The sequence below is a fragment of the Sinocyclocheilus rhinocerous genome, unplaced genomic scaffold, assembly GCF_001515625.1.
Source record: "Sinocyclocheilus rhinocerous isolate Xijiao unplaced genomic scaffold, SAMN03320098_v1.1 scaffold200, whole genome shotgun sequence".
NCBI classification, from domain to species: Eukaryota; Metazoa; Chordata; class Actinopteri; order Cypriniformes; family Cyprinidae; genus Sinocyclocheilus; species Sinocyclocheilus rhinocerous.
The window spans coordinates 263895-277565 of NW_015641014.1; positions in this window are offsets into that span (position 1 = coordinate 263895).

Sequence of the window (13671 nt, forward strand, 5' to 3'; positions counted from 1 at the left end):
TTTAACACCATACGCGAATTGTGAGTTTCTCCTCGCCTCCTCCAGCCATTTCCTACACTGAAGCTCGTGTCATCTTGTGTGTCGAGATAGCATGTGTGCAAGCTTTGAAATATCACTCACAAATCGTTCAACAGCTGCACCGGATTCCTGCGCCTGCATGAAACCAGATGTCTTTGATAATACTTCTACATGTCATTACCCACAATTTTATAATTGCTATCTATCGGTTTCAGCAGAACGAGGTTCATTTGAATTGCATGCTGATAAACTGAAGCCTATAGTGTTCGTTTAAAAGGTCAGGGCAGGTCTCTGGTGCTCAGAAACGCCGAAACTCGAAAATGTTATTCAGTGTGTTCAATTTGCATAAAATAGGCGATTTTAGAGAGACGGAGAAAAATATCATTTTGCTCAATCGTGTTTACAGGCACGGCCTATGGTGTTGCTATAAATGAACCTCTGGAATTAAAACAATTATACTAATGAAATATGGGTTGAGAATGACTGTAGGCCAGATTAGGGTGAGCTGATTAACATGTTGTCAGACATCCTGTCTCCTGTGTCATTTGGCAGTGAATTGCTCTTTAATTGTCTAGCAAGGCTCTCTGTCATCATTCACATGCACAGCGGTCACATGGGCCAAAGGTGTGTTCAGTTTCACCCCTCTTAACATATGAAACGCCACACAGTACCTAGATAATGGCCATTATCCTGTAGCTTGTGGAGATCCTTCTGGGAAGGCTGAATTGTATTCTCATTGTAATCCATTTTGGCTGCTTTACTGCCTGAAGATACTGCAACTGGATGAGCTTTTGTCTTCAGAGACATGTTCCCTTCACTTTCCACAATCTGAAAACTTATAAACCACTGATTTTTCACTTGTAAGTAAAAAAAAAAAAAAAATATATATATATATATATATAAGAATAATTTTAGAATAACATGGCGATGATTAATAATAATAACCATAGCATACAAAAATAAAATGGCTGCATACAAAAATATAATGAAAATAATATTTTGTTAAAAAAATGGAAGTGGCAGACTGCATTATATATAATTAAATATCAATTATATTTTAACAAAATTTTAAAAATCATATAAATGTAATAAAATAAATATAATAATAGTAATAATATAATAAAAAAAAAATTTATTTTATTTTTTACATGATATTATAAAGACAAAAAGAACGGAAGGAATATTTCGTCACATATAGTTCACTTATTTTGAAAATTTCCAATAAATTATTAGCTTCGCCACCTCATTGTAATACATCAATCTGTCGAGTTTGTCACCAACAAATTGTGCCTTTCAAAATAGTTTTTATTAGAGTCATTTATGCAAAACCAACAAGTAATAGTTGCTGAGACTCAGTTAAAGTTTGACTCTCCTTTAAACAGACACATGCAGGTCATCCGGCTCCGGCAACAGGCCTGCAAACTGATAACAGCTCAGTTCTTCCTGCTGTTATCACAGTGCGATGATATCTCGTGTGTCTGAAGCAAACACAGCAGAAAACAGCTCTGTGGTGGTATAGGAACATCCAAAAGTTCTGAACTTTGCAGGTATTTTCATTTAGCCAAATGCGCGTCACAGACCATTTGCAGTCGTGCATGAATTTCATTGTTTGTATCCAAATAGTCATATTTTTAGGATAACGTGTATATAAGTTTGGGGGAGAGAAATGACAGTTCTTTGACCCCCTTCCTCGGTTCCTGGGTGGGACTGGATGTTTTGTAAGTTTCTGCCGCTCACCAGGCCCACTAGTCAGTGAAGTTTAGACAATGCTGGCTCCGCTTTTATCTGTGGCTCCATCGGGCCGGGTCTCTGTCCTGCATCAGGGTCTCTGCTGACCCCCCATCATCCCTGACAGCAGCTCATGGGATGAAAGGTCAATCTGATTGTGTTGTGAATCACCAGGGTTTCTCTTTTCTTAATCTAACCGCTGCCCTCACCTCCCCCTTCACCTATGATCCAGTGCGGCTTCCTGCTCCCGTGATGTTTACTTCCTCTCTCACTGTTGACTTACTGTTGGAGCTCTTTGTGTGCGGATTTCTGCTGAGGGTTGGTGCACTTTCACAAACAGCAGAACTGCTCATAATGTGTGTAAATAAAGCTGTTTGAGAGGTTAAAAGTAGTGACAAAAGTCATTAAAGTGATTATTTAAATATTCAGCAAAACAACAGCTGAGTTGAAGTGGCTGTTCTCTGCAGAAATACATTTATATGTATCATATAGTCAAATACAAAACTAGATTAAACTGTAGCTATTATATAACCGATCCATATACAACATATAGAAACTACTAACAATATTCAAGATACAAATAAAGATATTTTGAATTGATATTCATTTTATTAATATTATTATATTAATTTGCTCTCAAATGGATCAAGCTATTTATCAGATATTTTTGTAAATAGAGAACCATCATTTAAAGACATTTAGATTCAAAATATTGAATACAGTAAATATGTGGTTTAAAATAAATACATTTCACATCATTTTCATGCAGATTCTTTACAATTTATTTGTTTCTTTGAAGAAATTAAATTTGTATTCAAGGACACATTAAATTGATCAAAAGTGACTTTTCATCAAAGTTTCTTTTTACAACTGTTTTTAACAGTGATGATAATAATAAATGTTTTTAAGCAGTGAATCAGCATATTAAAATGATTTCTGATGCTGAAAATTCAGCTTTGCATCACAGAAATAAATAGCATTTTAAAATATATTCAAATTGAAAACAATTATTTTAAATTGTAATAATATTTAACAGTATTATACAATTTTTACTATATTTTTGATCAGATAAATGCAAATAAACTTCTTTCCAACATTAAAAAACCTACTGACCCGATGCTAGTGCACCAAAATAACAATAAAAATCTCATGAAAACCACAATATTGCCTAATTTAATACAATTTCCTTTAATTTCCTTTATCCTTGTGAATAAATCATCCTACACCTATGTGAGGCACCTCTTAATGCAACAACGTCTAATAATTTTAGCAGTCTGTCTATTTGAATAAGACTTGTTTGTGCTCTTAGTAGGACAATAAATGGGTTTGCCTTAGGCTAAGAGGAGGGACACATTAAAGGACACTCCTGGGAATCTAATAGAGGTTTTAGTGGATCAAAACAGGAAGCAGAGCCATGAGGGTCTCTCCAGAGAACCGCAGTAAACAAACAGCCATACAAACAGGAAGTGCTGATGACAAATTGTTCAGATGAAACTGAGATCCAATGTTTTGAAGTCAACAACAAGCCATTAAGTCACTGGACAGCCTTTACTCTAATTGATTTGCCTTCCAGTACATTATTCATGTGATTTCATGCATACGTATGGACATTCAGTCATGGGAATGTAAAGATGTCCAGGACACATTATCGATCAGGATATATTCATCTATAAAACCATTATCACCCTGCAGGCATGTTGTCGGACCACCCTGGAACACAAAAGCCCATTATGATGGTTCATTTTCACCAGTGTTGTCACTTCTCATTAACACCCTTCAAGCTCCTGAACTCTGAAATTTCACTTTTAAAAAAATTGCAGTGTTTCTTCAACTAAAGGCACTGACCATGTGAACTTTTACACACAAGAAACAATTTTATTTAGTTTAGTCAGTTTTTGTCTGTTAACAATGTCCAACAACATTTATAATATTTATTTGATAAAAAAAAATACAGGAAACAAATAATATTGTGAAATATAATTAAAATTTAAAGTAAATGTTTCCTATTCTGGTATATTTTACAGTGTAATTTATTCCTGTTATGCAAAGCTCAGTTCTCAGCAGCGGTTGCTTCAGTGTCACATGATATATATATATATATATATATATATATATATAAATATTTTTCAGATTGTTTGCTGTGACGAACACTTGTTATGGTTCTGGTTTACAAGGAGGAACTCTTTTAATGTTTATCTTGTCCTCATCCTCCGTTGCACTCATTGCCATGCAATGTACAGAAACATTTTATCTTTCAAAATGACAAGCTTAGTACAAATGTAAATGTCTTTAATGCAATTTAAAGCTTCTTTGCTGAATAAAAGTGTTAAATTATTAAAAGTATTACTGACCCCAAACGTCTGAACACTTTTGTATAACAATTTTTTTCTTTTTTCTTTCTCTTCCTGAAAGTAATGAAAATCCTAGTCTCATTTCTATCACATCTTTTTAAAATTTTTATTGTGTTTAATATCATAGTGATGTAAACAAAATTTTTTTGGGGGAAAATGGTCAACTAATTTGTCTTGCAAAGGATAATTTCACAGCCAGCATTTAATGTATATGTCCTAAATACATAAAAATAAATATTTTCACACTTTGCATCTTTTCTCAAACATCAAAAAACAAATCAACAATTCATGTTTTTATGACTCAAATAAAAGTTCCATATATTAAGATTAAAAGTCTTAGTCTGGGTTATTAAAACAGTAAAATTTATAAATAAATGGAATGTGAAAAGTACACAACAAATGCTGGGTTAAAAATGGACAAACCCAGCGATTGGGTGGTTTGATTGAGTTTTATTTAACTCAACTATACATTTCTAACAAAATAGGCTGGAAATGAACATTTATTAATATGTTCAATACATGAACATTTATTAATGAGTTGAACGAATAACAATTGAATAATAAAAAATGTTTTTTAATTTAAAATTTTACATTTTCACCTTTTGAGGATTTGTTTTTAACCCAGCATTTTTTAGAGTGTAGCTAATATAACCAATAAAAGCACTGCAAAAAGTTTCCAAGTTTTAATGCGACCTTGATATAACAAAAAGAAAAAAGTTGAAATATGTTAGTTTTAATAAAAATCAACCCCTGGGAAGTAAAAGTGCCTAAAGTTGAAGAAACACCCATAAACACATTCTCTCCAGTCATCCATCCCTCCGCAGCGAGAGAGAATGTTCTTATTTCAACACATTCTTGATGAATGAATCGGAGCGGCCGAGAGCTGTTGAGAAAGACCCTTCTGCAAGGCGTCATTCCAGACCCAGCTGTTTTCCTCAACCCCTTTAACAGAGGTCCTGCAGATCCTGAAATATGACAGGAATTTGTAAACAGAGGCAGACAGGAGGCCCCGGGGTATCCTGGGTAATAGCGGAGAGAGGGGAGGGTAATTGAAGGAGAGCAGGATGAAGGTTATTATGTGTTTGTATGGCAACTGAGGAGCTGATGGTGTGTAATTACAGTGCTGGCTGAGAGGGGAACACTTTATATCCTCTTGCAAGTCCCAGCAGCGACCTACTGGTCTGTGCTGAGACGTAATGGAAAGGCAAATTGCAGAGTAATAGTGGAATGTGTTTATTCTGTCCTTTAACTTCCAGTATATTTGCACCTCGGCGCTTTGTTCTCTTGCACGACACTATATGTACACTATAATGACTGCAATTTTTTTGTACAAAAATCCAGTACTATTAAAAATATGGTACCGCCCAAGACTTGCACCAGCCAAGCAACTGCCATTGAGATATATGGAAAGGCCACAGATGGATTTTCTACGCATATTATAGACCCCATTGTTTGTGACATATAAATAAGAAATAATATAACTTCAATATGCAAACTTTTTTTTATTTACAGGTATATATTTCCGAAAAAAATTATATATATATATATATATTGTGTGTGTGTGTTGCAATTTTTATTTGCATATTTCAGCTTCACTACATTTGCCAAAGTATGAATTAAAAAAAGTTTAAAAAAAAAGTATTTAATAAATAAAAACAAATTTTCCTGAAATTAGTAAATTGAAGTTTTTTAATAAATAAAATCATTTAAAATATATATTTTTTAATAAATTAAAAATTTATGTAAAATATTACTTGATTTAATATTATATATCATATATGAAACATTTTTGCTCAGGGTCATTTCACCTCACAACCTTTGTCAAGGTAGGAAACAAAAAAGTTCTTTATAAATAAGGTTCTTTATAGATAAAATAATTAATGAGAAATAATAAAATAATGTAATAATTACAATAAAATTATATATAATAGTATATTATAAATAATAAAGTGTAAATTTTATAGATATTATTATTATTAATTTTATAGAGTTTATATTATGAGATGGATGTTATAAATCTGAACTCTTGCGGTTTAATTTGTTGAAACGGTGTCAAAATGAATCTCGGCTCTCAGCGAGGGTTCTCTCACATCTGTGACGAGAATTACACAAAAGTGGCAGGATTCATATTCAGCCTTGCTTCACAAAGACATAAAAGCTGCTCGGAAAGCAGCTCACAAGGCCGGACCACCCACCAAGGCTGAGTGTTCGTCCAGCACATGCCCATTTTTAGCCAGGTAAGTCAGACCCAAAGCGTTGCGTCAGCCCTTGAAGAGTTTCAACAGTTCCTCAAGCAAGACGCCCGGAGTTCTTCTGGATAGAGCCGCTGGAGACGGTCGATAGGCTGGGAGCTCGAGTGCTACGCTACCCCACTAGCATATTCACAGCATCTCTTTTATCCCTCTTTGAGGGGAGTCTCGTACAAAGGTCACGCTATACGAAGGTGTGAGGATCCAAAAAGCAGTCCTGCTACATAATATCTGAGGTACTTTGCTCCAGGACCACCCACAAGGTTATGGGCAGTTTCGCCGCCTCAATGGGAACATTGTTTCCCCTCTTTGGAGAAAATCAGATATTTCGTTTAGCCAGATCAAGACAGCCTGAAACAATTACTCAAGTGCCATTTGAACTTTCTCACGGGCAACTGAGACAAATTATCAGAAAATCTTAAGGGGCCGCAGTCCCGTTTGGTTTATAAAGTAGAAAAGCACATTAAGGGTTAATGCAAACGCAGAGAGTGGCACTCATTGCGTTCGCGGACTGGCACGCTGGTCTGCCCATATTTAATGCCCAGACTAAACAAGTCCTGAACCTAAATACAAGAGTGTTGAATCTTTCAGTTGAGTTTACACTTGGTTATCCCATCCCAAACTGCGTTATTCACTTTTTAGTTGAGTTTAAATTGGTAATTATTTGGACATTTGCAGTAAGAGAACCATAATGTATCCTTAAAGGTGACATATCATGAAAATCTGACTTTTCCAGGTTTTAAGTGCTATAATCAGGTCCCTGGTGCATCTACCAACCAAGGAAATGTGAAAAAGTTTAACCCAGTAACTTTGTTTTGGTAAGCCTTTTTTTGCAAGCGTCTGAGAAAACGAGCGCGTTTGAACGTAGCGGAGCGTCACACCGCTCCGCTTCGCTCACATGCTCTGGTGCTCAGAAAACCGTATATCAGAAGTTTAAACTCATATGGTTTAAAACGCATGATTTCAGCGTGATAAACATGATAATCAGAACCATAACATATGTTTTTAGGAGGTCCGAGCTATAATGGCGCAGCTTTATTCTGGAAAAGGGGGTGGGAAGCAGCAGCTCATTTGCATTTAAAGAGACAGGCCCGAAAAACAGCGTGTTTCTGCTTCCACTCAAAATAGTGCTTCCACTCAAAATAGGCATTTTCAAAATGATATAATAAATGATTATTTTGAGCTGAAATTTCACAGACACATTCTGGGGACATTACATATTGTAAAAAGGGGCATAATATGTCTCCTTTAAAAATAAAGGTTCTTTATTGGCGTCGATGGTTCCATGAAGAACCTTTGTATGTATGGAACCTTCATGTTCTTTTAGTGGAAAAGGTGCTTCTGATTCTTAAATTGTTCTTCACACTTAAAAAAAAAAAAAAGGTTCTTTGTGGAACCCAGAGTGGTTCTCCTATGGCAGGGATAATCAAATCTGGCTCGCGAGATCCACTTTCCTGCAGATTTTAGCTCTAACCCTAATCAAAGACTTGAGCATGCTAATCAATGTCTTCAGGATCATTAGAAAATCACAGGTGGGTGAGGAGTTTGATCAGGGTTGGAGCTAAACTCTGCAGGAAAGTGGATCTCGCGAGCCAGATTTGAGGATCCCTGTTCTATGGAATCGCTGCTATACTAAAAAAAATGGTTCCAAAGGGTGGTTTTTGCAGTGATGCTGTAGAAGAACCGTTTTTGGTTCCCTAAAGAACTTTCCAGTAAACAGTTCTTAAAAGAACTAAGAACCTTTTTTCCACTATAAAGAACCTTTTGTGTAATAAAAAGATTCCAAGGATGTTAAAGGTTCCTCATGGAACCATAGATGCCAATATAGAAGCTTTATTTTGAAATGTGTAGGTGTACAGCACTCACTCGAGAGATTCTGGATGCTAGCAGACAGTCAGCGCTCTTGAGGGAAAACAGAAGCTGCGATAATTACAGAGGCTGAGGTCGGGTGAGCCCCCACCAGCTGCGGATGTCCGTGCCGCTCGTCAAAATCACTGTCAGCATGCGAGTGTGTTAAAGCTGTCATGGTCTGGCGGATGTAGGTTTAACAAGAGGAAACGAGCAGATGCAACTGAATCATTTCCACCTTCTCATTTTCACAACCTGCAAAAGTGTGCGAAAGGAAAAAGGGTGAGATATTGCAGGTTGTCTTTGTATTTTCACTTCAGCAAATCTAGCAGGAAACGCAACTCACACATTCTTTGCTTCTTATACATCATCCACACACACACACACAAAAAAAGAACAGTGGATCCACACATTGGAAATGCATTTGATGAAACTCAAATACCATGTGTGTAGTAGAAACATGACACTAAATAAACCCAATTTACAATTTCATATGAATTAATGTAATTAGATTTGTACAAAAACATACAATGTATAGAAAAACAAAAGCATGAAGGTCCACCCCAATCTTCAGTGGACCGTAAGCAGATTGTAAAAGAAAACATAAAAATGAGAATTACAAATTAGTCGTAAAATAGTAACTAATTGCCATGAGTGTTTCATTAGCACACCAATATACAGCATAATATAGGATGACTAACATAATGCTAACTCCCAAAACAACAACATAACAAAACATTAAGCATAACATTCTCAGCATGAACCCAATAAAGTTTAGGCATTTGAAGCTAGGCTGACTGAATCTCTTGCAGTTAACTACTAGCTTAGCTAGTAGTAGCACGTATTAACCTGCTTAATGTAACTTTTTTTAATCACATATAATGTTAATTGGAGATGGGAAGCACAAGAATGAGGAGACTTGTTACCATGCTAACAATTACACAGCAATATACAACATAATATAGGCCAACTAGCATAATGCTAACTCCCAAAATGACAACATAGCACATTAAGCATAACATTCTCAGCATTAACCCAATAAAGCTTAGGCGTTTGAAACTAGGCTGACTGAATCTCTTGCAGTTAACTACTAGCTAGCAATAGCACATATTAGCATGCCAAATATAACTCTTTTTTTTTTTACCACATATTTAAATTATCATTACCATGCTAACATTTGATTAGCAATATACAGTAGGCCTATAATGTAACTAGCATAATGCTAACCCCCAAAACAGCAACATTACACAACATTAAGCATAACATCCTCAACATCAACCCAACAGTTTAGTCATTTTAAACTAGCTCAACGGAATCTCTTGAGTTTAATAGCTTAGCTAGCAATAGCACATATTAGCATGTCAAATATAAGTTTTTTAAAATTATTTTTGTTTACCACCCCCTAAGACTTGTTAACATGCTAGGATTTGCACAGCAATATGTAGCATAATATAACTACCATAATGCTAACTTCCAAAACCTCTGCTTGGCTTCAGCAATGTTATGTTAATGCTAACAAAAGTTATACATGAAGTCCCAGTTTGTTCATATAGCTGTTGTTCAACAATTAAATTATTTAAATAATGAATTACTTGAGCAGGAAACAATTTTAGACACATACATTTTTTACATAAATTATTTAACTTAGCATATTTAACAGTAGCTCAGCTAGCATGACGCACCAGCACCACACATGACAAATCAACCACAAAAGCTATTTTAAAGAGCTCAACCATATGAACAGACATAAAAACATCCTTCCAGTTAATCTCACAGTGAGATGATGACGGTGGCGAGACAGGCCTGAGACAAAGAGCATGCTGCCCACCTCAGCGTGACGTACTCTTGCCAGCTTGTTGGATGAAGGTTTGCGTACAAAACACTGTCATCCCATCATCCAGGCGGGCTGCCAAGATGGTCTCGTGCACAACAGCATTTTAAGAGATTAGGAAATGCTTCTTAACCTGCTTAACACAAAACTACCTTTGGCACAAACACAAGCTCACCTGACCAAATGTGACAGCCACTTCCACAACAGATCACTGCAGGCAAATGCTAGTGAAAGCACAAGCACAAACTAGAAAGCTTATAGAAAGCACAAAAATCCCTAACGAGATATCTTTGATATCCCAATTGTTTCTCATACATAAAAACCAGATTAAAAGGAGGGTCTCCCACTTTTCTGATTTTTCAAGTGAGTTTATTCAATATGTGCTGTCAACAACAATGCTACAAAAGCTAGTAAACTAGCTAAGGGGAAATATCTATGTATCATACAATATAATTTAATATTTAATAAGACACAAAAACAATAAGGTTGACAAATACATTCACACTGAACTAGCTACTGAACTAATAAAAATATAGCCAAGCTGCTAGTCGCTCATGTAGCTAAACAAAACTAATTTGCAATAAACTAGCTACTGAACTATTAAAAAATGTAGCTAAGCTGCTAGTCACTAATTTTGCTTAGCTTGCTATGTAGCTAAACAAAGTTACTCTCAACACTCAGCAAAAATTTTCTTTTTTTTCCATGTTAAATTTATGAGTAATAATGATAAATGCTAACTGAATATATAAACATTAGCTTTTGGTCCCTATTCCCTTGTTTATATAAATATATATTTATTATTAATTAAATGAATATAAATGGTCATTTAAAAGCACTAAGTAGTAAACATCTGTTATGATGTTTAATATAAAAATTAGGGTAATATTAGAGTGTCTTTTATTTATCCAAAATAACAAGTTGCATTGTAACTGTTGATTCGTACACACTTTTTTTACTCATGAATAACCATGTACAAATCACACCTGGGACTAATTAAACTCAATAACATCGCTGAAGTCCACTTCGCAGGGCACTTCTGTTCAAATTACACACTAAAACTTGTTCGCAAAGTATACAAGAACAACCCATAGAAAGCAGGTTGATGCTATTTGCTAAGTCCATAACAAGAACGGTTATGGACTTAGCAATGTCCTCTTTCCCTAAAAATCACTGCTAACATTTACTGCTACATTAACTCATCCATTTGGTTTTGCTTTTTCAATTAACCAAATCATAACATGGCGAACAGCAGGACATTAGCATGTAGCCCCTTGCTACAGCAACAAAACACTATGACTAGCTCTGAGATGGTTTACACCAGATGCAATTACTTCCTAGCTTCTTTCACTGGCTCATCCTCTTTTCTTGTCCTCCTCTTCTCTATCCTCTCAGCCTCCATTCGGTGACAGATGGGTTTGGGACATCCGGCCGAGGGTCGGGACTTAGGGAAGCGGCTAATCTAAAACAAAACTGCAGTTGGCATGTACCACCCCCCTCAGCCGAAGACAAGCTGAGTGATTAGAAGAGTTGAGAATGGCTGAGAGCACCTGGAGAGGATTACAGGCAAGGAGACTCACACACAAAGCGCTCTGTTCTCTAGGGCACTGCTTTGTTGGCACTTTTTAGGATTAGCAGGGCCTTCCCATAACACACCTGCACATCAGTGTGGGATGGATGGTGACCATTCGCTTACATAAAGGCTTACAGACAGGAAGAAGACATGACATAAGTGGACTAAGCGTGTATTATCCTACTATGTGTCATAAAAAAATGAGGTAACAGAGACACGGTCGTTGCATAATGCTGCTTGGAGTATTATGCCGCATCTAATAACATACAGTAGGCTAAGACAACTGCAGAGCAATTTATGAAAGAAGAGTGATTAATTTGAAGGAATGTGACCAATAGGGAGAGAACGAAAACAAATTATGAAGATTTCAGCTACACCTAACAAGGATTAGTGTTGTGACTAAAAAATTATATAATTTTAATATACTAATTACATCACGCGCTGGCACAGATGCAGTATATTAACGCCACGGGACACGGGTCATCAATAAGGTGCAGATTGGTCCTCAATTTGTGTTTCCAATCCAACACACTTTTTCACAGCGCGCATCACGCGCTCAAACTCATCAAAAGTCAACAAGTTCCACAAGCAACAACGACAAGTGACTGCTGCAGAACGCACGCGAGAGAGAGACGAGGCAGCGCAGATCACGCGTCTCATAAGTGAGTGGGAATTTACCGAACGTGGCACTTGCGGGAGTTAACACTGTATGCAATACCCGCAACCTCACACCAAATTTCAGGCCGTGTAGATCAGGAAGGGGGCCAACACTTTTTCACACCACTGTATATTTGTTTGTTACTGCATTACAACATTATTTAGATTTGCTGGCAATGTCACAGATTCTTAATAATCCTAAAAATATTATTTTATTATTCAAAATATAATTCCTATTTTATTTCTATTTTGGGGTGAAACATGACCACTTATTCATGAGATTCACCCACAGAAACATTAAAAAGTTAATAAAAACCTCAAAATGGGTGTTGAGCCTATCTTAACCTAACTTTCTCAAGCTAAAGTAAAACTCTGTCACGCAGCCAATCCAATCAGACCAGATGGAAGGCTGAGCCACAGAGGACAATGAGTCTCACCGTCACCTTCAGGGTGAACTGACAAACAATGCTGGTTCATTCAGACCCACTCCACCCGGCTAGACTCAAACCCAAAAAACAAGAGCGGGTGTAGAGAAGGAAGATTACACAGACGTCTTCACCTGCCAGCTCTCTGTCAGGAGGCATCAAGGGAATAGGCTGAAAGTCTTGCTTAAGGAAAAGCCATCAGGATTGAGATACGGAGATGGATTCTGGATGCTCGAGTGGCACCTGACTGAACAGGCACATGGACACTAGAACAGAAAAGACGGCTGTGATGCAGTCCTGCACAACACACACACACACACATAATGGCACAAACGTGTGGTGTGTCTCTAGAGCCACACTTAAGGCCCGTTCACACCAAGCACGATAACTATAAAGATAACGATATAGTTCTAAAAATCGTTCTCAATATTAAAGAATAGCAGAGTCCACACCACAGCTATAACGATAAAGGCACACAGAAACGATATTGTTGGAATCACTTTCAGAACGATTTTGTCCAGCTGATGAACGATAAAAATATTGACAGCCAATCAGAATCAATCCTACTGTCACGAGCTCGAGAATTTAAAGCAGCAGACGAGCGTGCGCTTAGAATAAACAGACGTTATCGTTCGCTGGTGTGGACGCTAATATCGTTATCTTTATGTTCATGTCGAACATAAAAGAAGATATTTTGAAGATTGCTGGTAATCAAACAGTTGGTGGTTGCCATTGACTTCCATAGTCAATGGCAAAAATACTATGGAAAAAATACTATGGAAGTCAATGGCAACCACCAACTGTTTAATTACCAGCAATCTTCAAAATATCTTCTTTTATGTTCGACATAAGAAAGCAACTCATACAGGTTTGGAACGACATGAGGGTGAGTAAATGATGACAGAATTTTCATTTTTGGGTGAACTATACCTTTAAGGCAGTGGTCACCAACCTTTTTAGGCCCAAGATCCCTGACCTCGGCCTTTATGAAAGA